The sequence below is a fragment of the Triticum urartu genome, chromosome 5, assembly GCF_003073215.2.
Source record: "Triticum urartu cultivar G1812 chromosome 5, Tu2.1, whole genome shotgun sequence".
Classification (NCBI taxonomy): domain Eukaryota; kingdom Viridiplantae; phylum Streptophyta; class Magnoliopsida; order Poales; family Poaceae; genus Triticum; species Triticum urartu.
This window is the reverse complement of record NC_053026.1, coordinates 317,283,915-317,311,361: the sequence shown is the minus strand read 5'-3', so window position 1 is coordinate 317,311,361 and position 27,447 is coordinate 317,283,915.

Genomic DNA, 27,447 nt, shown 5'->3' with positions numbered 1-27,447 from the left:
CGAAATAAATTTTTGGGATAATCCGGCCTTGAATAGTAATCCCGTCCGAACTAAGAGGGTGCATTATCACAGGACACCCGGGATAAACACCAAAAAACCAAAACCCTCCAGAGGGCATGGAACCGTACTGGAAAGATGGCTTGATGGACCCTGTAAAATTCACAGTACAGAGGACGCCACACCAACTCATAGCCTTAGAGCATGTTGGATACTCCGGCAGGTGGCCAAAATCGGCGAGGACCTCTTAATTCCGGAAGCCGCAGAAAGCCAGCCCAAGGACACCAGTACCATTCTCACAGTCTTCGAGACTTTCGCATCAAACAATGTGCAAAAAAGAACACTCCGCAGCCTCGCCGAAGTTTATCAAGTTGCAACAATAAATCCATGGAGCGACACTACCATTACCTTCAAGGCAAGTGATGAACCTAGATTCTGAACAGCCCGAGCACCAGCCGCATTGGTCCTCAGTCCCATAGTGGACGGCTTTCGCCTCACCAAGGTGCTCATGGATGGAGGCAGCGGACTGAACCTCATTTACGAGGAAACCCTTCAAAAAATGGAGATAGACTGGAACCGCGTCGAGCGAAGGAGCACAACCTTTAGATGAATAATACCTAGTCGAGAAGCGCACTGCACAGGAAAAATCACACTAGATGTGGTGTTCGGCACGCCGGATAATTATAGGTCCGAAGAAGTCACATTTCAGGTGGCCCCGTTCAAAAGCGGATACCACGCTTTACTAGGGCGGGAAGCATTCACAATCTTCCAGGCAATACCCCATTACGGGTACATGAAGCTTAAGATGCCCGGGCCGAATGGAATTATCACTCTAGCTAGTGATCCGGACATAGCACTCCGCGCCGAAAACAAGACGGCCGCATTAGCCCTTGAGGCACTATCCGAAGCCTAAGCGGCCGAGGAACTGACTGCGCTGCGCTCCACGGTTAACAGGGATGATGTGATACTCGACAAGAGATCCAAATCCACATCCTTCAAGCCAGCTGACGAAATAGTCAAATTCCAGGTCCATCCAATGGACCCCAATAAAACAGCTTCCATCGGGGCACGACTGAACCCTGATGTAGACGCCGCACTGCGAGAGTTCCTACAAGAGAACTGGGACATTTTCGCCTGGCACCCTTCAGACATGCCAGGGATCCCACGCAGGCTGGCCGAACACAGCTTAAATATCCTAAAAGGATTCAAACCTGTCAAACAAGCCCTTCGGCGTTTTTCCGAACCCAAGAGACAGGCTATGGGAGAGGAGCTAGCCAAGCTATTGGAGGCCAGATTCATTAGAGACATAAAACATCCGGACTGGCTAGCAAACCTGGTGATGGTACCAAAGAAGGACAAATCCTCGTGCCTATGTGTCGATTTTAAAGACCTTAACAAGGTTTGCCCAAAGGATCCCTTCCCCCTCCCCCGTATCGATCAAATTATCGATGCCACCGCAGGACACGACTCGTTGTGTTTCCTCGACGCATACTCCGGTTACCATCAAATCAAGATGGCGGAATCAGAACAAGCTGCAACAGCATTCATCACACCATACGACCCATTCTGCTTCAACACAATGCCCTTCGGGCTGAAAAACGCCGGCGCAACATATCAGCGCATGATCCAGACATGTCTGGCAAATCAGATCGGCAAAACAGTGGAGGCGTATGTGGACAATGTGGTCGTCAAATCAAGACATGTCGAATCCCTAGTAAACGACTTGAGGCTTACATTCGATAACCTCCGAAAATATGACATCAAGCTCAACCCAGAGAAATGCGTCTTCGGCGTTCCAGCCGGAAAGCTCTTGGGCTTCATTGTATCTGGTAGAGGAATTGAAGAAAACCCAGCCAAGATCCGAGCTTTGTCACAATTGGATGTCCCAAAGGACCTTAAACAAATACAAAAATTAACCGGATGCGTGGCGGCTTTAAGCCGCTTCATCTCCCGCTTGGGAGAAAAGGCACTACCCCTCTATCGCCTCCTTCGGCGCACCGAACACTTCGAGTGGATGGATGCTGCCACAGCCGGACTTGAAGAAATAAAAGCCATATTGGCAACAAACCCAGTCCTGGCCGCGCCGAACACCGGCGAACCAATGTTATTGTACATTGCAGCAACACATCAAGTTGTCAGCGCAGTGCTCGTTGTCGAGCGGGAAACGGATGGACACAAATTCCCCCTTCAAAGGCCGGTCTACTACGTATCCACTATCCTCACTCCATGCAAATCACGGTACCCGCATTATCAAAAGATTGCATACGCAGTATTCATGGCATCCCGGAAGCTATGACACTACTTTCAAGAGTGTTCCATAACAGTAGGCTCGGAAGTACCACTCAACAATATTATCAACAACCGCGATGCAACGGGCTGGATTGCAAAATGGGCCATCGAGCTTCTCCCGTTCGATATAACCTACAAGCCACGGCGAGCTATCAAATCGCAAGTTTTGGCCGACTTCGTCGCAGAATGGACGGAGGCCGAGCTCCCTAAAGAGTACGGCACATATTCAAACTGGATTATGCATTTCGATGGCTCCAAAATGTTGGCCGGACTGGGGGCTGGCGTCGTCCTGACGTCCCCCACAGGAGACACAGTCCAATATGTGCTCCAGATCATGTACACGGATTCCAACAATGCAGCCGAATATGAGGCCCTCCTACATGGTCTCCGGATAGCAGCATCCATGGGTATCCAGCGCCTAGAGGTACGCGGGGATTCAAACCTCGCGATATCCCAAATAAATGGAGACTTTGACGCTAAGGACCCAAAAATGGCAGCTTATCGCAACGAAGTCCTAAAAATGTCAGCTCGGTTCGAAGGGCTGGAGTTTCACCATATAGCCCGAGAAAACAATCAAGCAGCAGACGTCCTGACACGCATCGGAGCAAAACGCGATGCAGTCCCCCCCAACATCTTTTTGGAAAGATTATTCAAGACATCCGTAGCATGGGAGGGGGAACCCGCAAATAATAGCCCGGACCCAGCTGCACCACTCGACGCCAAACAATCTGACACAATTGGAGGCTCTGCCAATGAAATTACACATTCAGCCCATGTACAGAACCATTCCTAGCCTACCTTACTAGGCAGGAACTCCCGGAGGACCAAAACGAGGCCCGCTGCATAGTGCGGCGATCTAAAGCCTATAGAGTCCATGAGGGAGAGCTTTATAAGAAAAGCACTACCGGAGTCCTTCAAAGGTGCATCTCCGAAGAGGAAGGGCGGAACCTTCTAGCTGAAATTCACGCCTGACTCGATGGTCACCACGCCGCTGCTCGGTCCCTTGTTAGCAAGGCTTTCCGTACAGGCTTTTATTGGCCGACGGCCCGGGCAGACGCTCAGTACCTAGTCCAACGATGTGCTGGTTGCCAACTTTTGCCAACCAAAGCCATATGCCACCCACTGCACTCCAAACTATACCCATCACCTGGCCTTTTGCGGTCTGGGGGCTTGACATGGTCGGACCCCTTAAAGGTGGGACCGATAGGAAAAAATACTTACTGGTCATGGTGGATAAATTCACCAAATGGATACAAGCCAAGCCTGTTAAAATGGCCGAATCTGGACCGGTGATAGACTTCATATCCGGGATTGTACACCGTTATGGCGTCCCCCACAACATCATAACCGATAACGGTACAAACTTTACCGCCGACGAGGTAAAACTCTGGTGCAAAAACATGGGCATCAAGCTCGATTATGCTTCCGTCTATCACCCACAAACCAACGGCCAGGTTGACCGTGCAAATGGTCTTATCATGAGCGGCATTAAACCCAGACTGGTGCGGTCCCTCAAGGAATCTAACACGCACTAGGTAGAGGAGCTCGACTCCGTGCTATGGGGGCTGCGGACCACGCCAAATCGCACCATCGGATACACACCATTTTTTATGGTGTACGGTGCAGAGGCAGTTCTGCCCTGCGACATAATTCATGACTCACCTAGAGTGCGCATGTACGAAGAAAGAGAAGCCAAGCTCGATCGGCAGGACAACTTGGACGCCTTGGAGGAGGAGCGTGACGTGGCAAAAGCCCGTTCCGCATTTTATCAACAGCAGGCCCGAAGATATCAAAGCAGAGAAGTACGAGCCAAAAATTACAATGTTGGCGAACTAGTTCTACGCCTACCGGATAAGATAAAGGACAAACTCAAGCCCAAGTGGGAAGGTCCATTCATAATCGACCAAGTCCTGACTGGTGGGGCATACCACCTACGAGATGCGTCGGATAACCGACTCGAGCAGAACCCGGGGAACGCCACCCGTCTCTGAAGATTCTATGCCTAGCGCCGGACTTTGTGTTCGTCTCCTTCCTCTGTCCATTTTTTGCATTTTTCTGTCTTACATTTCTCTCCTTCCCCTCTTTTCTTTTATAGCCCTTAAAGGCTCATCTAGTGACGCGCCACTCGCGCTCATTAAACCTGGGGGATTCTTTAACAGAAGCTTATTTATATATGGGCTTCACGCCCAACACATGCGTCAAACTTCCGCATGTACCTTTTTTTTTCACCATTATATGCATCGATATGACTTAAGTTTTGGCCAAGCTGGGTTGCCTGGCTCCTGTTCTTACCCCTACATTCCCGATTGTTCGGCTAGGCAGTAAAGGGAGCACCTCTGCGATTGTTACTGCCGGGTCAGCCGGATGTGTACCTCAGATTGGGTGAAGCCGAAAGCTAGCGTTCTTAAGGGAATATTCGGTCAGTGAAATAAAAGATGATCTTTTTTACTCATTTTATGTGCCCCCAGATGCTTTTTTTCTGCGTCTCTTCACACAGTACGGACATGCACTTTAGGGCATGCCTCCCAGCGAAAGGAACCCTTAACGGAACTATTCTGTCTGGAAGATGTTTCTTACTAACCATGTAATATAACATAACTAGTTGGGCACTTGTCTGATAAAGCACTGATGACCCCTACGCCTGGTCTCCACGCGTACCCCGGTTCTTATATAACCGCTAGGGTATTCGGACACACTCTGGACCGTCAGGTCCCGAGGTTGAAGCGAAAAGGTCAGCAACGACAAACGATCTACAATCTGGCTAGAAGGCATTATACATGCCAATTCAAAATTACACAGTCATTCTGACTGATTGTATTCCTCTTCTATACCATCTAACAGGCTGTCTAATTTACAGTCCTGCTGGGAATACTTCGCGGCCAACTCTACTTGGCCGTATACTAAGCTCACAGGGATCTCCTTCCCGTCAGGCCCCACGGGTCCGACCTCAGCCATGTGGTTTGGGTCAGACTTCGTAAAACGGGTCTTCATCATGGCCCAGGCCTCCCTAGCGCCTTGTCGGCAGGCTGATATCTTCCACAACCGGAAGCGTCGCCGAGCTCCCTTCAGCTTTTCAGCAAGCTCTCCAAGGCCCTCGGGCACGGAGTGGGCATGCCATAAGGCTTGGGCAATACCCCGCATTGCCTGCCGAACTCGCTTGTGCAGTTGCAAGAGTTCAGGAAGAAGGTCACCCGTAGAACTGGGCATCTCCTCTGTAGGACGACCTGTGAGCATACCTACAGACATCACTCTGTTAGTCGACTTCCTCGCCGAACTTATTTCTTCAAAGTTCTATCAAGCACTTACTAAAAATGTCGCGTCGAAGCCGCCGATTCTCCTTCATGGAGTCTGACAGATGGCCACGAACATCTTTAAGTTCGACGTCCAGCTTGGTGTTGGCATCCTGAAGATTATTCTTCTCTCGCCTCACCTTTGTCAACATACTATCACCGGCCTTTAGCCGGCGTAAGAGTTGCTGCTTGTCCGGATCGAGTCCGGCGCCATCTGCAATATGATTTGTCAGATTTGCACCCACACCGCACAATACTAATCTTTCGCCGTGTATCTTACCTGAGGGGGTCTCTTTGGGCTCCCCTGCTGCAGCTAGTGTGGCCTCTAGTTGGGCCTTGCACTTTTCCAGCTCCTGCTACAGTACGGTATTCTTCTCTGTAAGAACCTGCATATTATATGATCCTTAAATCAGTTGCTCCAACTGCTTCAAGTCTCGGGGGCTACTGGCATATATATATATATTTAACCAAAATTTTCTTACCCGTATGTCTTTTACATACTGCTCCGTGGCTCTGGCTAAACCATTTTGAGCGGCACGGAGGTACGCATCTCCCGAATTAAAGGCATCTAAAGCCTCTTGGGAGAAACAAGCGTCGCGTAGAACTGTCCGGCAATGCCTGTAGTTCATGGCACTCTCCACTTCAGAATTTGTGGCAGACAGCCTGTCCGCATCCTCTGTCGGAGGAGCGTCCGGTGCGCGCCTTGTGCTCGCCTCCGCTCCCTGGCCAGACGTTGTAGCCTGGCTGCTGGAGGCGCGATTGGCAACCTCTCCGGATGTAGTCCAGCGAGGTCTCTTCGTTCTGAAGATAGCACGAACGTTAATATGCCCTGACAGAATAACACCAGGGAAACAGAGGGTGCGCTATACCTTTGCGCCGGCATCTCAGTCCGGACTGCGTTCCTTTTTGCCCCACGGGGCCCTGCGGCCCCTCGTTGGCTAGCCGCCGCAGGTTCGGCCTCCTGCCTCGGAAATCTCCCCTGCAAAACACGGTTGTCGTCAGAAACACCGGAATACGTGAGAGTGGAATCCCTCTGAAGGGAATGAGACTCCAGTTTCTGTCACCTGGAAGGCCGGGATTAACCCTAGGTAATCAGCCGTGATGGCCACCAAGGTATTATCCTTGCTCAATTGATGGAACACTCCATCAATCAGCTCCACAGATATGTCCGGATCCTCTTGAGAGTCCGGGTCGAGGGACCTTCCTGGGTCCTCGGGTTGTGGAGGGGGGCTGTTTATTTCCTCAACAGCCCAGCGCAGTTCCTGCGTTGAAGTCGTTAGACTAAATATGGGAATACAAAACGAATGGGCAAGTAAATGCGACCGCTTACCCAGCTTGGTGGATTATGCATAGAGAATCCACCCTGTGGGTTGACGTGGAGAAATTCCTCCTCTTCTCCCTTATACAAAGTGGACAAGATCTTTAATAGAGCGGTAGCCGAATCCGGCCCCTTACGGCCGTAGCGGGTGGCGTCGTCCTCCCCGTTGAAATCCCACATGGGGTGGCTTCTATACTGAAGTGGCTACACCCCCCGCATAATGCATTCGGCCATAACCCCGATCATGGTCAGTCCGGAATGGGCTAACAATCTTATTCGGGCCATCAAGTAAAAGATGTCCCTGTCACTTTCCCCCTGAGAGCTCCGTGGATGCCAGCTCAGGCGCTTCTTTAAGGGAGCACTATCGAACTCAGGAAGGCCAATCCGAGCAGGATCTGGCAGCGGGACGTCCTCTATATAAAACCATTCTGAAGGCCAGTCTTCGGACGCCTTCTTTGGGGTTCCGGATAAATATCTGGTCCCGGCGATGCGCCACACTTCGGCTCTGCCCACTTGATACATTGACCCCTCCTTAGAGCGGGGCACCAGGCAGAATAGCCTCTTCCACAGCGCGAAATGCGCCTCAACACCCAGGAATAGCTCGCAAAGGGCGACGAAGCCCGCGATATGCAATATAGAGCCAGGCGTGAGATTGTGCAGCTGGAGGCCGTAGAACTCCAGAAGCCCCCGGAGAAATGGGTGAATTGGAAATCCCAGTCCCCTTATTAGATAGGGGGCGAGGCACACCCGCTCTCCTTTAGAGGGATTGGGGGTGCTCTCTGCTTGCTCTCCACCATTATAGGTGGCGAGTCCGGCTCGGACCGGGACCATATAGGCCTGAGGGAGAAATCCCTTGGCCTGAAGCGACACTAGCTCGCTGTGCGGGATGGAGCACCTCTCCCAGTCTCCAGGTTTAGGACTGGAAGGGCGAGAGGAGGAGCCGGGACGGCTGGCCATGTTGGAATGGACCTTTGCTGGAAGCGCTCTGATGATAACTCGCAGAAAGGAGAAGATGTGGTTTGGACCTAAATCCCCATCCCGTTTAATAGGCGGCTCATTTATACGGCTAGGGGTGTGGGTGTAAAAACTCCCTGGCTATTCGCATTCGTTTAACACGTGGAAGACGGCCGTTATGGGGCGTGGAAGCCGAGGAGCACTAGGTTACAAAAATCAGACATTTTCCTACAGGTACACAAGATTTGGAGAAGAACCCGCCTTGCAATGCCAAACAATCTGTCCGCCGGACTCGTCGTCATTGAAGCCTGGTTCGGGGGCTACTAAGGGAGTCCTGGATTAGGGGGTGTTCGGGTAGCCGGACTATACCTTCAGCCGGACTCCTGGGCTATGAAGATACAAGATTGAAGACTTCGTCCCGTATCCGGATGGGACTTTCCTTGGCGTGGAAGGCAAGCTTGGCGATGCGGATATTCAAGATCTACTACCAATGTAACCGACTCTATGTAACCCTAACCCTATCCGGTGTCTATATAAGCCGGAGGGTTTTAGTCCATAGGACAACTTCATCAACTCCATACACAACAATCATACCATAGGCTAGCTTCTAGGGTTTAGCCTCCTTGATCTCGTGGTAGATCTACTCTTGTACTACCCATATCATCAATATTAATCAAGCAGGACGTAGGGTTTTACCTCCATCGAGAGGGCCCGAACCTGGGTAAAACATCGTGTTCCCCGCCTTCTATTACCATCCGGCCTAGACGCACAGTTCGGGACCCCCTACCCGAGATCCGCCGGTTTTGACACCGACATGCGGGCTTGTGAATGGCCGTCAGAGGACTTTATGGATCATACAGGAATCACGAAAGAATTTAACGCGTATGTCCGTAATGCCGATCTTGAGAGCTTCGAGGCAGATAAGTGCCGCCAATACCACTATCTTACTGATTCCTTTGTGAGAAGGTTTGAATTTTCATCATCACGCAATTCTCAATCTGTCCTATTTGATCTTTATGAAAATTCGTATACTATGGACTTAGAGGATTTTAGTACTGCTTGTAAACTTCCACAATGGGGCAGCATGAGTGAGCCTCGCAAATCTGGTTTAGATATTTTCTTGCTAGTATAACTGTGGGGAATCTAGAGATATAACACAAGCTACCATAGGGAGCATTCATTTATCAGCTATACATTATTTTGCTCTCTTCATAGGTAGGTGCATAAATGGTAAGGATGAAGCATGTCACATGTGTGTCCCTAACCTCAGTGTTCTCAGGAGTGCTGTATTAGGAGATAAACATTATAATTTGGGAGCCATTGTTGCCCGTAGGTTGCATAATAATAGATTTAATGGAGATTTCTTTGGTGGAATTTATGCAACTCGTCTAGCTAATTTTCTTGATATACCTATACGTGGGTATGATATTGAGTTGCCTACTGTTTATTTAGATTATGAGGCCATGGTTCGTCATCATTTCGTTGAGAGGAACGATCAGTTCCTCCAGTACCGACTAATCTTTGACAGACGACGCACCTATCACGTTGCTCTCCCTGCTCCTGCTTTCTTTGACTCTCAGGCAAAAGGGAGATATGTTATAACCAGGGAGGAGGCGGACGAGTATACGAGGAGGACGGAGACGGCCCGTCTCCAAGCGGCAGCTCATGAGGCAATAGCTGCTGCATCTCACTACGACCCCAACTATAACTTTGGATATCCGCCAGGCCAGCCGTGGCCATAGACCAACTTAGGCTAAAAGCCTAAGCTTGGAGGAGTACGTATTTCTCACTGACATTACATTCATGTTCACACACTCATGCTAGTTGTCGGTGCTCATACTTTTTCATTGTATCATACATGCTAGTTTATTTTCCTTTTTATGCTTTCTTCTTGTGTGTTTAATAAACCTTAAGAAAAACAAAAAAATAGTTGTAGCTTTTAATTAGTTTACGTTCCAAGCTTGTAGTAGTAACTAAAAAGAAAACCCAAAAGGATTTCTCGTTCTTCTTTTGCTTGTTGGGAGCTTAACCGTGTAAATAGTTTTATTTCTTCTCTTGTTCTCTGGTGGTCGAGAGGAGAAGACCATAATTAAAATGTTAAAGTGGCTCTTATATGCATTATCGTTGATCTGACAAAGAGACCATATTACCTTGTCTTCTCTCTTGAATTGAATGCTTGCATATTCCAGCTTAGTCCAATGCACGTGCACTATTATTATTATCCACACTATTCGGTGGTGCAAGTGAAAGGCAATAATGATGATTATATGATGAACTTATTGAGATGAGAAAAGCTGCTATGAACTCGACCTCTCTTGTTTTTTGTAAATATGACTAGTTCATCATTCCTGATTTAGCCTATTATGAAAGAAACATATTTGCAATGACAATTAGAGATTGTAGTTGCTTATGCCATGCTTAATTAGCTAGGATCTTAAAATGGTTTACCTTGCGTGCCAACATGCTATTAAAATGGTTGTGATGTGCTATGATAGGGTGGTATCCTCTTTTGAATGATTCGAGTGGCTTGACTTGGCACATGTTCACGCATGTAGTTGAAACAAAATCAACATAATGTCTACGATATTTATGTTCATGGTGCATTATATACTACTCATGCTTGCATTCGGTGTTGATTAATTTTAATGCATGTTCATGACTCTTGTCGCTCTCTAGCTGGTCGCTTCCCAGTCTTTTGCTAGCCTTCACTTGTACTAAGAGGGAATACTGCTTGTGCATCCAATTCCATAAACCCCAAAGTAGTTCCATATGAGTCCACCATACCTACCTATATACGGTATCTACCTGCCGTTCCAAGTAAATTTAAATGTGCCAAACTCTAAACCTTCAAATAAACATTCTGTTTTGTATGCTCGAATAGCTCATGTATCAACTAGGGCTGTCTATATCTTCCATGTTAGGCGGGTTATTCTCAAGAGGAGTGGACTCCGCTCCTCACTCACGAGAAAAGGGCTGGTCACCGGGATGCCTAGTCCCATGATTTATGCAAATCAAATGAAAATAACTGCAAACAAAAATCCCCCGGGACTGTTGTTAGTTGGAGGCACTCGTTGTTTCGAGCAAGCCATGGATTGATGCTTGTTGGTGGAGGGGGAGTATAAACTTTTACCATTCTGTTTGGGAACCGCCTATAATGTGTATAGCATCGAAGATATCGCCATCTCTCGGTTGTTATGTTGACAATGAAAGTATATCGCTCAAAATATTATTCATATCTATTTCAAAACCGAGCTCTGCCCCTCTACAAATCCCTGCTTCCCTCTGCGAAGGGCCTATCTATTTACTTTTATGTTGAGTCATCACCCTCTTATTAAAAAGCACCAGTTGGAGAGCACCGCTGTCATTTGCATTCATTACTGTTAGTTTACATTGAGTATGACTTGACTGGATCTCTTCTACCATGAATTACAATGTCTAGTCAGTCCTTGATCTTTAAAGGTGCTCTGCATTTATGTTTTGTCGTCTCAGAAAGGGCTAGCGAGATACCATCCTGTTATATCATATCTTGATTGTTTTGAGAAAGTGTTGTCATCCGAGATTTATTATTATTGCTCGCTAGTTGATTATGTCATTGTTATGAGTAAACATGAGACCTAAATTTTATTGTGAATATGGTTAGTTCATAAACTTTGCTGAAAACTAGAATTTTGGCTTTACATATTTACAACAACAAGAGCAAACAGAGTTTGTAAAAAGTTTTTCTTTATCACTTTCAGTTTATCAACTGAATTGCTTGAGGAAAAGCAAAGGTTTAAGCTTGGGGGAGTTGATACGTCTCCGTCGTATCTACTTTTCCAAACACTTTTGCCCTTGTTTTGGACTTTAACTTGCATGATTTAAATGGAACTGACCCGGACTGACGCTGTTTTCAGCAGAATTGCCATGGTGTTATTGTTGTGCAGAAATAGAAGTTCTCGGAATGACCTGAAAATCAACGGAGAATTATTTTGGAATATATAAAAAAAATTCTGGAAGGAAGATCCACGTCAGGGGGCCTCCACCTGTCCACGAGGGTGGGGGGCGCGCCGTACCCCCCTGGGTGCCCCCCTGCCTCGTGGGCCCCCTGACACTCCACCGACCTCAACCCTGACTCCATATATTCACTTTCAGGGAGAAAAAACCAAGGAGAAGGATTCATCGTGTTTTACGATACAGAGCCGCCGCCAAGACCTAAACTCTCTCGGGAGGGCTGATCTCGAGTCTGTTCGGGGCTCTGTATAGGGGAATCCGTCGCCATCGTCATCATCAACCATACTACATCACCAATTTCATGATGCTCACCACCGTGCGTGAGTAATTCCATCGTAGGCTTGCTAGACGGTGATGGGTTGGATGAGATTTATCATGTAATCGAGTTAGTTTTGTTAGGGTTTGATCCCTTGTATCCAATATGTTCTGAGATTGATGTTGCTATGACTTTGCTATGCTTAATGCTTGTCACTAGGGCCCGAGTCCCATGATTTCAGATCTGAACCTATGATGTTTTCATCAATATATGAGAGTTCTTGATCCTATCTTGCAAGTCTATAGTCACCTACCATGTGTTATGATCCGGCAACCCCGAAGTGACAATAATCGGGACCACTCCCGGTGATGACCGTAGTTTGAGGAGTTCATGTATTCACTATGTGTTAATGCTTTGGTCTGGTACTCTACTAAAAGGAGACCTTAATATCCCTTAGTTTCCAATAGGACCCCACTGCTACGAGAGGGTAGGACAAAAGATGTCATGAAAGTCTTTTCCATAAGCACGTATGACTATATTCGGAATACAAGCCTACAATACATTAATGAATTGGAGCTAGTTCTGTGTCGCCCTATGTTATGACTGTTACATGATGAACCGCATCCGGCATAATTCTCTATCACTGATCCATTGCGTACGAGCTTTCCATATATTGTTCTTCACTTATTTACTTTTACGTTGCTATTGTTATCATCACTACAAAACACCAAAAATACTACTTTTGCTACCGTTACCTTTTACCACCATTACCACTACTATCATATTACTTTGCTACTAAACACTTTGCTGCAGATATTAAGTTTCTAGGTGTGGTTGAATTAACAACTCAGCTGCTTATACTTGAGAATATTCTTTGGCTCCCCTTGTGTCAAACAATAAATTTGGGTTGAATACTCTACCCTCGAAAACTGTTGCGATCCTCTATACTTGTGGGCTATCAGCAGGACACATGGTTGATCCATTCAAACTGTGTGCGATGAGGCAGAATAACAGAAACGGGCAGCCATAACAATGTGTGTGTGCGATGTAGGACACACGGTTAATCTGCTCGAACTATTTGCGATGAGGTAGAACAACAGAAATGAGCAGCCATATCAATGTGTGTGTGATATACGACATATGGTTAACTCGGACAAACTTTTTCCGATTAGGGAACACAACAGAAACGGTTCAACTTAACAAGATGTGTGTGATATGCGGCATACAGTTCACATGGATGAACTATTTGTGATGAACCAAAAGAACACAAACGAGTCATGTAAGCAAGATGTGTGTAATATGTGGCAAACAGCCGACTCGGATGAATACCTAGGAAACTAGGAGATCCCGGAGTACCAAATATACCATGCTCCATTAAAAGAAACTATGTTAAAACTGCTTTATGTGATCTTGGAGCCGGTGTTAGTGTTATGCCTCTCTCTTTATATCGTAGACTTGATTTGAATAAGTTGACACCTGATAAAATATCTTTGCAAATGGCTGATAAATCAATTTCTATACCTGTCGGTATTTATGAGGATGTGCCTGTTGTGGTTGCAAACGTTACTATTTGAAGGACTTTGTTATTCTTGATATTCCCGAGGACGATAGTATGTCTATTATTCTTGGAAGACCCTTTTTGAATACTGCAGGGGCTATTATTGATTGCACCAAAGGCAATGTCACTTTTCATGTTAATGGTAATGAGCATACGGCACACTTCCTGAGGAAACAACCTCAAGTCCATAGTATCAATTCTATTGGAAAAATTTCAACAATTACTATTGGAAGTTTTGATTTTTTTCCTTTCCTACTTTTAAGAAGAAATATGATATTCTTATTGTTGGGGACATGCATATCCCCATTGAGGTAACCTAGTGTTATTCGAAAATTCTCCGGTTCCATGTTATTCGGAATGAGTTTGTTAACAAGACCTGATCAACCTTGTTAGTGGATTCCTTTTGATGAGCATGAAATGGATGAATTTGGAAAACACAACTCTCTGTACCCTCTTTTTACTTTATGTTATTTATATTAAATAAAGCAAAAATAGTATTTTTCTCTCTATTTTCTGAATTATCAATGCCATAAAAATACCCCAAAAATAAAAGTTCTCCAAATGCCCTGAAATTTAAATATGATTTTTTTCTGGAATATTTGAGAATATCTGGCACTGAGAACACAGCACAGGGAGCAAGCACCTGGCCACGAGGGTCCAGGGCGCGCCCACCCCCTGGGCGCGCGCCCTGCCTCATGGGCCCATGGTGGCTCCCCTCCACTTATTCCAGCTACCACACACTCCTTCTCCCTCCCACAATCATCACTAACCAGCTCAAACCCGAGTCCAAGCTCATCTTGCTGCCATTTTCAATCTCCTTGCTCAAAGCTCCATTCACAAAACTGCTTTGGGGGATTGTTCTTCGGTATGTGACTCCTCCAATGGTCCAATTAGTTTTTGTTCTAGTGATTTATTCATTGCATATTTTTGCTGCTTAGGTGACCCTGTTCTCGAGCTTGCATGTCAAATTTATATGGTCAAATGTAGTTTTAATGCATGATAGATCCTCTAGGCACTTGTAGGAGTAGTTGCTATCAATTTTGTTGAGTTTGATTCACTTTTATTTTGAAGTTACTAAAAATTTCAGAAATTTTTTAGAGGAAGAAATATGTTTAGGAAAATGTACCAAGGTGGTCCTTCAAGGAAGCAAGGACCCAGACTCGCAATACGCGATGCCGATGATGAACCACCGAGGGAAGCTCATGTGCGGGCTTGTGAATGGCCGTCAGAGGACTTTATGGATCGAGCAGGAATCAAGGAAGAATTTAACGCGTATGTGCGTAATGCTGATCTTGAGAGCTTCGAGGCAGATAAGTGCCGCGAATACCACTATCTCACTGATTCCTTTGTGAGAAGGTTTGAATTTTCATCATCACGCAATTCTCAAACGGTCATATTTGATCTTTATGAAAATTCGTATACTATGGACTTAGAGGATTTTAATACTGCTTGCAAACTTCCACAATGGGGCAGCACCAGTGAGCCTCGCAAATCTGAGTTTAGAGATTTTCTTGTTAGTATATCTGTGGGGGAATCTAGAGATATAACACAAGCTAACATAGGGAGCATTCATTTTCATGCTATACATTATTTTTCTCTCTTCATAGGTAGGTGCATAAATGGTAAGGATGAAGCATGTCACATGTGTGTCCCTGACCTCAGTGTTCTCAGGAGTGCTATATTAGGAGATAAACATTATAATTTGGGAGCCATTGTTGCATGTAGGTGGCATAATAATAGATTTAATGGAGATTTCTTTGGTGGAATTTATGCAACCCGTCTAGCTAATTTTCTTGATATACCCATACGTGGGTATGATATTGAGTTGCCTCCTGTTTATTTAGATTATGAGGCCATGGTTCGTCATCAGTTTATTGAGAGGAACGATCAGTTCCTCCAGTACCGACTAATCTTTGACAGATGACGCACCTATCACGTCGCCCTCCATGCTCCTGCTTTCTTTGACTCTCAGGCAAAAGGGAGATATGTTATAACGAGGGAGGAGGTGGACGAGTATAAGAGTAGGACGGAGACGGCCCGTCTCCAAGCGGTAGCCCATGAGGCAATAGCTGCTGCATCTCAGTACAACCCCAACTATAACTTTGAATATCCGCCTTGGATATCCGCCAGGCCAGCTGTGGCCATAGACCAACTTAGGCTAAAAGCCTAAGCTTGGGAAATACGTATTTCTCACCGACATTACGTTCATGTTCACACACTCATGCTAGTTGTCGGTGCTCATACTTTTTCATTGTATCATCCATGCTAGTTTCTTTTCCTTTTTATGCTTTCTTCTTGTGTGTTTAATAAACCTTAAGAAAAACAAAAAAAATAGTTGTAGCTTCTAATTAGTTTATTTGCCAGGCTTGTAGTAGTAACTAAAAAGAAAACCCAAAAGGATTTCTCGTTCTTCTTTTGCTTGTTGGGAGCTTTCCCGTGTAAATAGTTTTATTTCTTTTCTTGTTCTCTGGGGGTCGAGAGGAGAAGACCATAATTAAAATGTTAAAGTGGCTCTTATATGCTTTATAGTTGATCTTACAAAGAGACCATATTACGTTGTCTTCTCTATTGAATTGAATGCTTGCAGATTCCATCTTAGTCCAATGCACGTGCACTATTATTATTATCCACACTATTCGGTCGTGCAAGTGAAAGGCAATAACGATGATTATATGATGAACTTATTGAGATGAGAAAAGCTGGTTTGAACTCTACCTCTCTTGTTTTTGTAAATATGATTAGTTCATCGTTCCTGATTCAGCCTATTATGAAAGAAACATATTTGCAATGACAATTAGAGATTCTAGTTGCTTATGCCATGTTGAATTAGCTAGGAGCTTAAAAAATGGTTTACCTTGCGTGCCAACATGCTATTAAAATGTTTGTGACGTGGTATGATAGGGTGGTATCCCCTTTTGAACGATTCGAGTGGCTTGACTTGGCACATGTTCACGCATGTAGTTGAAACAAAATCAACATAGCCTCTACGATATTTATGTTCATGGTGCATTATATCCTACTCATGCTTGCATTCGGTGTTGATTAATTTTAATGCATGTTCATGACTGTTGTCGCTCTCTAGCTGGTCGCTTCCCAGTCTTTTCTAGCCTTCACTTGTACTAAGTACTGCTTGTGCATCCAATCCATAAACCCCAAAGTTATTCCATATGAGTCCACCATACCTACCTATATACGGTATCTACCTGCCGTTCCAAGTAAATTTGTATGTGCCAAACTCTAAACCTTCAAATAAACATTCTGTTGTATGCTCGAATAGCTCATGTATCAACTAGGTTCTATATCTTCCATGTTAGGCGGGTTATTCTCAAGAGGAGTGGACTCCGCTCCTCACTCACGAGAAAAGGGCTGGTCACCGGGATGCCTAGTCCCATGCTTTATGCAAATCAAATGAAAATAACTGCAAACAAAACTCCCCCGGGACTGTTGTTAGTTGGAGGCACTCGTTGTTTCGAGCAAGCCATGGATTGATGCTTGTTGGTGGAGGGGGAGTATAAACTTTACCATTCTGTTTGGGAACCGCCTATAATGTGTGTATAGCATGAAGATATCGCCATCTCTCGGTTGTTATGTTGACAATGAAAGTATACCGCTCAAAATATTATTCATATCTATTTCAAAACCGAGCTCTGGCACCTCTACAAATCCCTGCTTCCCTCTGCGAAGGGCCTATCTATTTACTTTGAGTCATCACCCTCTTACTAAAAAGCACCAGTTGGAGAGCACCGCTGTCATTTGCATTCATTACTGTTAGTTTACATTGAGTATGACTTGACTGGATCTCTTTTACCATGAATTAAAATGTCTAGTCAGTCCTTGATCTTTAAAGGTGCTTTGCATTTATGTTTTGTCGTCTCAGAAAGGGCTAGCGAGATACCATCCTGTTATATCATATCTTGATTGTTTTGAGAAAGAGTTGTCATCCGAGATTTATTATTATTGCTCGCTAGTTGATTATGTCATTGATATGAGTAAACATGAGACCTAAATTTTATTGTGAATATGGTTAGTTCATAAACTTTGCTGAAAACTAGAATTTTGGCTTTACATATTTCCAACAACAAGAGCAAACAGAGTTTGTAAAAAGTTTTTCTTTATCACTTTCAGTTTATCAACTGAATTGCTTGAGGACAAGCAAAGGTTTAAGCTTGGGGGAGTTGATACGTCTCCGTCGTATCTACTTTTCCAAACACTTTTGCCCTTGTTTTGGACTTTAACTTGCATGATTTGAATGGAACTGACCCGGACTGATGCTGTTTTCAGCAGAATTGCCATGGTGTTATTTTTGTGCAGAAATAGAAATTCTCGAAATGACCTGAAAATCAACGGAGAATTATTTTGGAATATATCAAAAAAATAATGGATGGAAGATCCACGTCAGGGGGGCCTCCACCTGTCCACGAGGGCGGGGGGCGCGCCGTACCCCCTGGGCGCGCTCCCTTCCTCATGGGCCCCCTGACACTCCACCGACCTCAACCCCGACTCCATATATTCACTTTCAGGGAGCAAAAAACCAAGGAGAAGTATTCATCACGTTTTACGATACAGAGCCGCCGCCAAGACATAAACTCTCTCGGGAGGGCTGATCTCGAGTCTGTTCGGGGCTCCGTAGAGGGGAATCCGTCGCCATCGTCATCATCAACCATCCTCCATCACCAATTTCATGATGCTCACCGCCGTGCGTGAGTAATTCCATCGTAGGCTTGCTGGACGGTGATGGGTTGGATGAGATTTATCATGTAATCGAGTTAGTTTTGTTAGGGTTTGATCCCTAGTATCCACTATGTTCTGAGATTGATGTTGCTATGACTTTGCTATGCTTAATGCTTGTCACTAGGGCCCGAGTGCCATGATTTCAGATCTGAACCTATTATGTTTTCATCAATATATGAGAGTTCTTGATCCTATCTTGCAAGTCTATAGTCACCTACCATGTGTTATGATCGGGAAACCCCGAAGTGACAATAATCGGGACCACTCCCGGTGATGACTGTAGTTTGAGGAGTTCATGTATTCACTATGTGTTAATGCTTTGGTCCGGTACTCTATTAAAAGGAGACCTTAATATCCCTTAGTTTCCAATAGGACCCCGCTGCCACGGGAGGGTAGGACAAAAGATGTCATGCAAGTTCTTTTCCATAAGCACGTATGACTATCTTTGGAATACATGCCTACATTACATTGATGAATTGGAGCTAGTTCTGTGTCCCTATGTTATGACTATTACATGATGAACCGCATCCGGCATAATTCTCTATCACCGATCCATTGCCTACAAGCTTTCCATATATTGTTCTTCGCTTATTTACTTTTCCGTTGCTATTGTTATCATCACTACAAAACACCAAAAATACTACTTTTGCTACCGTTACCTTTTACCACCGTTACCACTACTATCATATTACTTTGCTACCAAACACTTTGCGGCAGATATTAAGTTTCTACGTGTGGTTGAATTGACAACTCAGCTGCTAATACTTGAGAATATTCCTTGGCTCCCCTTGTGTCGAATCAATAAATTTGGGTTGAATACTCTACCCTCGAAAACTGCTGCGATCCCCTGTACTTGTGGGCTATCAGCAGGACACACGGTTGATCCATTCAAACTGTGTGAGATGAGGCAGAATAACAGAAACGGGCAGCCATAACAATGTGTGTGTGCGATGCAGGACACACGGTTAATCCGCTCGAACTATTTGCGATGAGGTAGAACAACAGAAACGAGCAGCCATATCAATGTGTGTGTGATATACGACATATGGTTAACTCGGACGAACTATTTCCGATTAGGGAACACAACAGAAACGGTTCCACTTAACCAGATGTGTGTGATATGCGGCATATAATTCACATGGATGAGCTATTTGTGATGAACCAAAAGAACACAAACGAGTCATGTAAACAAGATGTGTGTGATATGTGGCAAACAGCTGACTCAGATGAATACCTAAGAAACTAGGAGATCCCGGAGTACCAACTATACCATGGTCCATTAAAAGGAACTATGTTAAAACTACTTTATGTGATCTTGGAGCCGGTGTTAGTGTTATGCCTCTCTCTTTATATCATAGACTTGATTTGAATAAGTTGGCACCTACTGAAATATCTATGCAAATGGCTGATAAATCAACTGCTATACCTGTCGGTATTTATGAGGATGTGCCTGTTGTGGTTGCAAACGTTACTATTTTAATGGACTTTGTTATTCTTGATATTCCCGAGGACGATAGTATGTCTATTATTCTTGTAAGACCCTTTTTGAATACTACAGGGGCTGTTATTGATTGCACCAAAGGCAATGTCACTTTTCATTTTAATGGTAATGAGCATACGGTACACTTTCTGAGGAAACAACCTCAAGTCCACAGTATCAATTCTATTGGAAAAATTTCAACAATTACTATTGGAAGTTTTGATTTTTTCCTCTTCCTAATTTTAGGAAGAAATATGATATTCTTATTGTTTGGGACATGCATATCCCCGTTGAGGTAACCTAGTGTTATTCGAAAATTCTCCGGTTCCATGTTATTCGGAATGAGTTTGTTAACAAGACCTGATCAACCTTGTTAGTGGATTCCTTTTGATGAGCATGAGATGGATGAATTTGGAAAACACAACTCTCTGTACCCTCTTTTTACTTTATGTTATTTATATTAAATAAAGCAAAAATAGTATTTTTCTCTCTATTTTCTGAATTATCAATGCCATAAAAAATACCCCAAAAATAAAATTCTCCAAATGCCCTGAAATTTATATATGATTTTTTCTGGAATATTTGAGAATATCTGGCACTGAGAACACAGCACGGGGAGCAAGCACCTGGCCACGAGGGTCCAGGGCGCGCCCCCTGCCTTGTGGGCCCATGGTGGCTCCCCTCCACTTATTCCAGCTACCACACACTCCTTCTCCCTCCCACAATCATCACTAACCAGCTCAAACCCGAGTCCAAGCTCATCTTGCTGCCATTTTCGATCTCCTTGCTCAAAGCTCCATTCAGAAAACTGCTTTGGGGGATTGTTCTTCAGTATGTGACTCCTCCAATGGTCCAATTAGTTTTTGTTCTAGTGATTTATTCATTGCATATTTTTGCTGCTTAGGTGACCCTATTCTTGAGCTTGCATGTCAAATTTATATGGTCAAACGTAGTTTTAATGCATGATAGATCCTCTAGGCACTTGTAGGAGTAGTTGCTATCAATTTTGTTGAGTTTGGTTCACTTTTATTTTGAAGTTACTAAAAAATTCAGAAATTTTTCAGAGGAAGTAATATGTTTAGGAAAATGTACCAAGGTGGTCCTTCAAGGAAGCAAGGACCCAGGCTCGCAATACGCAATGCCGATGATGAACCACCGAGGGAAGCTCATGTGCGGGCTTGTGAATGGCCGTCAGAGGACTTTATGGATCGAGCAGGAATCAAGGAAGAATTTAACGCGTATGTGCGCAATGCCGATCTTGAGAGCTTCGATGCAGATAAGTGCCGCCAATACCACTATCTCACTGATTCCTTTGTGAGAAGGTTTGAATTTTCATCATCATGCAATTTTCAAACTGTCCTATTTGATCTTTATGAAAATTCATATACTATGGACTTAGAGGATTTTAATACTTCTTGCAAACTTCCACAATGGGGCAGCACGAGTGAGCCTCGCAAATCTGAGTTTAGAGATTTTCTTGCTAATATAACTGTGGGGGAAACTAGAGATATAACACAAGCTACCATAGGGAGCATTCATTTTCCTGCTATACATTATTTTTCTCTCTTCATAGGTAGGTGCATAAATGGTAAGGATGAAGCATGTCACATGTGTGTCCCTGACCTCAGTGTTCTCAGGAGTGCTATATTAGGAGATAAACATTATAATTTGGGAGCCATTGTTGCACGTAGGTGGCATAATAATAGATTTAATGGAGATTTCTTCGGTGGAATTTATGCAACCAGTCTAGCTAATATTCTTGATATACCCATACGTGGGTATGATATTGAGTTGCCTCCTATTTATTTAGATTATGAGGCCATGCTTCGTCATCAGTTTGTTGAGAGGAACGATCAGTTCGTCCAGTACCGACTAATCTTTGACAGATGACGCACCTATCATGTTGCTCTCCCTGCTCCTGCTTTCTTTGACTCTCAGGCAAATGGGCCCCCTAACGCTCCACCGACCTCAACCCTGACTCCATATATTCACTTTCAGGGATAAAAAAACAGGGAGAAGGATTCATCGCGTTTTATGATACGGAGCCGCCGCCAAGCCCTAAACTCTCTCGGGAGGGCTGATCTGGAGTCCGTTTGGGGCTCCGTAGAGGGGAATCCGTCGCCATCGTCATCATCAACTATCCCCCATCACCAATTTCATGATGCTCAACGCCGTGCATGAGTAATTCCGTCGTAGGCTTGCTGGACGGTGATGGGTTGGATGAGATTGATCATGTAATCGAGTTAGTTTTGTTAGGGTTTGATCTCTCGTATCCACTATGTTCTGAGATTGATGTTGCTATGACTTTGCTATGCTTAATGTTTGTCACTAGGGCCCGAGGGCCATGATTTCAGATCTAAACCTATGATTTTTTCATCAATATACGAGAGTTCTTGATCCTATCTTGCAAGTCTATAGTCACCTACCATGTGTTATGATCCGGCAACCCCGAAGTGACAATAATCGGGACCACTCCCGATGATGGCTGTAGTTTGAGGAGTTCATGTATTCACTATGTGTTAATGCTTTGGTCCGGTACTCTATTAAAAGGAGACCTTAATATCCCTTAGTTTCCAATAGGACCCCACTGCCATGGGAGGGTAGGACAAAAGATGTCATGCAAGTTCTTTTCCATAAGCATGTATGACTATATTCGGAATAAATGCCTACATTACATTGATGACATTGATGAATTGGAGCTAGTTCTGTGTCACCCAATGTTATGACTGTTACATGATGAAACGCATCCAACATAATTCTCTATCACCGATCCATTGCCTACGATCTTTCCATATATTGTTCTTCGCTTATTTACTTTTCCATTGCTATTGTTATCATCACTACAAAACACCAAAAATATTACTTTTGCTACCGTTACCTTTTACCACCGTTACCACTACTAACATATTACTTTGCTACTAAACACTTTGTTGCAGATATTAAGTTTCCAGTTGTGGTTGAATTGACAACTCAGCTGCTAATACTTGAGAATATTCTTTGGCTCCCCTTGTGTCGAATCAATAAATTTGGGTTGAATACTCTACCCTCGAAAACTGTTGCGATCCCCTATACTTGTGGGCTATCAGCAGGACACACGGTTAACTCGTTCAAACTGTTTGTGATGAGGTAGAACAACAAAAACAAGCAGCCATATCAATATGTGTGCGATATACGGCATATGGTTAACTCGGGTGAACTGTTTCTGATTAGGGAACACAACAGAAACGGTTCAACTTAACAAGATGTGTGTGATATGCGGCATATAGTTCACATGGATGAACTGTTTGTGATGAACCAAAAGAACACAAATGAGTCATGTAAACAAGATGTGTGTGATATGTGGCAAACATCCGACTTGGATGAAACTGTTTGCGATGTGAAATTACAACACAGACAGTAAATGCAGTTACTTCGTGTGCGATTCTGTGTGTACAACAAACTTTGAAAAATGCAAACTAGTTGCTTGCGGTGGCGGAGTATCGCACATGATGCGTCTGTGAGTGCTCGTGTATGATGATTACTATGTTACACATAAGTTTCCTTATGTTAAGATGTGTGTGAATTTGCAATATGGACAGTTAATATGCAAATGCCTTCTGGTCATCGGGCACACGCTTAAACTCAATGAACTGTGTACGATACTATTACTTTCCATGAAAATTTATGAACTTGGGTAACATCATTTGAGTAACATATAAATAGTGGTTACACTATTCGACAAGAGGATCTTCGTAACACGGTTTTGACAACCATATGGTCCATATCTACATACTTAACATAGTAACAACTATCACATTTTAAGAGGCTAAGGGTCAACAACCATATGGTCCATATCTACATACTTAACATATATAGTAACAGCTAGCACATTTTAAGAGGCCGAGGGTCAACAACCACAACTATCCACTGGAAGCAGCTTGATCACGGCGACTCGACATCTTGTCAATGAAAAGGAAGAGCCCTCCTGTGCCTTGGTAGATCATGAGTAGAACAGTGTCTCCAATTTTCCAATATGGATGCATTGCCATGAGAAGCGAGAACTTGTTAATTTGAATGGTTCATTTATGTGGGAAATGTAGTACCTTGCAATCACTTTGGGGTTATTAGCAGGCACAAGTGTAATTCGACCACGCCGGGAAATCGATCCAGGAACCGCTACAGGGGGCAATTTCTGTTGACATGTAGAATAAAAACAATTGTAACATATTGTTGAAGATATGTATAGTTTATGAGCATCAACATTAAAATAAGACTTTTTACCAGTGTTTTGTGCACACAATTGGTCTTGTTCAGTGTGTGCACCATAAGTCTAATTAATCCCATCCAAAATCTAGCGTTCATACACTGTGCTATCTCTGTCAGATTATCAACAAATTTTATGACATGCTTCAAGTCCTTCTAGTGAAATTTGGTATGCTTAGTAACATACAAATCATTCACTATGCATCCAATATATCCTGCTTAAAAGGTGGAAAGGTATTATTTATTCAGAACATGGCACAAGAATATTTAGTGCACATAAATTGGTAAATAGAATTTGTTACTGCGTAGGAATGGAGTCAGAATATGATATCACAATTGGTTGCTTAAATAGTGATCTATTGGTTGCTTAAATAGTAATATGACAGCAAGGAGAAAGTTGGAAGGACACTAACCTCGATTAGACTTTGATCGACTGATGACGTTGGGGAAGTAAACATCCATGTTAATTAGACCAGGCTGTGGTGCACGCACTAGAATTTTATTGCCAGCTTTCAGTTCCTAACACAAAGACATTTTTCTCCAAAGGCCCGCATTAAAATAGGAGTGACCATCTTTATCAAGTCTTACGCTAACCGTCATTGTAAATCCATGCTGCATTGTCAATATGACATCGTGGGAGTCATCAGCAAAGTAAAGCCCAAGATTTCCTTCTACTCATGTTCTTGCAAAGCAAGGGATGTAACGCTTGAAATGCAAATTAAGATCGTAAATTAGATATATTGAAATAACAGAGCAAGATGCAAATATGGGAGTAACTAACAGAACAGATCCATATATAGAGAGATAAAAGCAAAGTACAAAAATATATAATTAAAAATAGATAATGTAACAAAGATTTGATGCAAATATATAGATAATGTAGCAACATACGGTATATGTTCACAAATTTAGGCCATGCTGGCCGTGGTAGGTTGAGATTGAACATAGCGAGTGCTCCCTGAAGTCATCCGGAATGGTGAGATAGAACTTCGTTTCCGACTGGCCACGACCACAGTTACCCGATTTGTGCTCGCACTGTGGACACATGAATGAACACCCATGAATCAGCTAGAACAAAAATGATTCCATAGCGATTTCCGCCGGTTGATTAACAATGACGGACAGACTGCGATAAGAGATGAGTGAATATTTCACTAATTAAGTTGATTACCTTCTCCCTGAGAAAATTCCCCAGACCAATCCCACAGAAAACCCAGTCGACCAGAGTCTAGAATGTTGGTGCAGATAGGTGGCGGAAAGCGGTGGAGGCAAAATCTGGTGTCATTTGGAGTGCGACCTATGCCCGCCGCCAACATCCGTCGAGCTTAGGGTGCAGAGTTGCGGAGGATTCCGCGGTGAGTGAGTGGCGACAAAGTGGGAGAGGGTTTTCTTTTCCTTTTGCATGTGTGAGTGAACACACACGGTTTGCAGAGGCGACGGAGATGAATCGTGTGCGATAGTAAATCACCAATATTGAATGGGAATCCAAATTTCCTTTGTCCTTCATCCATGAGTTTTTCTTTTCTACAATGAACATAAACCCCGCTAATCACTGTGTTCAAATTTGACACTTTTCCGGGTTCATTTACAATATTTAGGGGATTATTTGCATTTTGTAGGCATTAATGCACGTAATTCAAATTCAAACAATCGGTGCATGAAAGGGTGCACAAGAATGGTCCAGAAAACCATGCTCGTGCTATTTAGTACATTCTCATGCCTTTTACAAGGAATGGGCAGATATTTCAAGGAAATGTGTGGCAATAGTCAACCATAAACGCGTCATTTACTGGGTTAACAACTATACAAAAATGGAATACATGCTTGGAAAACACATGACGCCTGGTGTCGGTGTCAAAACTGGCGGATCTCGGGTAGGGGGTCCCGAACTGTGCGTCTAGGCGGATGGTAACAGGAGGCAGGGGACACGATGTTTACCCAGGTTCGGGCCCTCTTGATGGAGGTAATACTCTACATCCTGCTTGATTGTTCTTGATAATATGAGTAGTACAAGAGTTGATCTACCACGAGATCAGAGAGGCTAAACCCTAGAAGCTAGCCTATGGTATGATTGTTGTTCTTGGTCCTACGGACTAAACCCTCCGGTTTATATAGACACCGGAGAGGGCTAGGGTTACACAGAGTCGGTTACAAGGAAGGAGATCTACATATCCGTATTGCCAAGCTTGCCTTCCACGCCAAGGAGAGTCCCATCCGGACACGGGACGAAGTCTTCAATCTTGTATCTTCATAGTCCAACAGTCCGGCCAAAGGATATAATCCGGCTGTCTGGATACCCCCTAATCCAGGACTCCCTCACCTGGTGTGGTGCCATGGTATGACCTCACCGAGCCCTGGTAAAAATGTCGTCATGCACGTCTTTCATAAAACGATCCATCACCGAGGAACTTCCATGGTTTCAAGGGGGAAATCACCAAGATTGAAGGGGGATCCAAATTTCCTTTGTCCTTTGTCCACGAGTTTTTTTTCTATGATGAACATACAACCTGCAAATCACTGTGTTCAAATTTGGCACTTTTCCGGGTTCATTTGCCATATTTAGGGGATTATGTGCATTTCCTAGGCATTAATGCACATAATTCAAGTTCAAGCAATCGGTGCATGAAAGGGTCCACAAGAACGGCCTGGAAAACCTTACTCCTGTCATTTAGTAAATTCTCATGCCTTTTACAAGGAATAATGGATAGATATTTTGTTCAAATGTGTGGCAATAGTCAACCACAAATGTTTGTTTGTTGGTTTTTCAACTATAGAAAATTGAAATAAATGGTTAAAAACAAGACACCTGGCATGGTGGCATGGTATAACCTAACCATGCCCTGGTAAAAATTTGAGAAGGTTTGGCTTATGTCGTCATGCACGCCCTTCATAAATCGAACCATCACCGTGGAAGTTCCATGCTTTCGAGAGGGAAAATCCCCAAGATTAAAGGGGAATGCAAATTTCCGTCCTAGTTTTTCATTCATTTTTTTCCAACGATCAACATACCGCCTCAAATGCAACATGTTCAAATTTGACATTTTCCCGGGCTCATTTACCATATTTAGGGGATTATGTGCATTTTCTAGGTATTAATGGACATAATTCAAATTCAAACAATCGGTGCATGAGAAGGTGCACAAGAACAGTCTAGAAAACCATGCTCGTGTTATTTAGTACATTCTCATGCCTTTTACAAGGAATGGACAGATATTTCAAGGAAATGTGTGGCAATAGTCAACCATAAACGCGTCTTTTACTCGGTTAACAACTATACAAAAAATGAAACACATGGATGGAAAACATGACGCCTGGCGTGGTGCCATGGTATGGCCTCAGCAT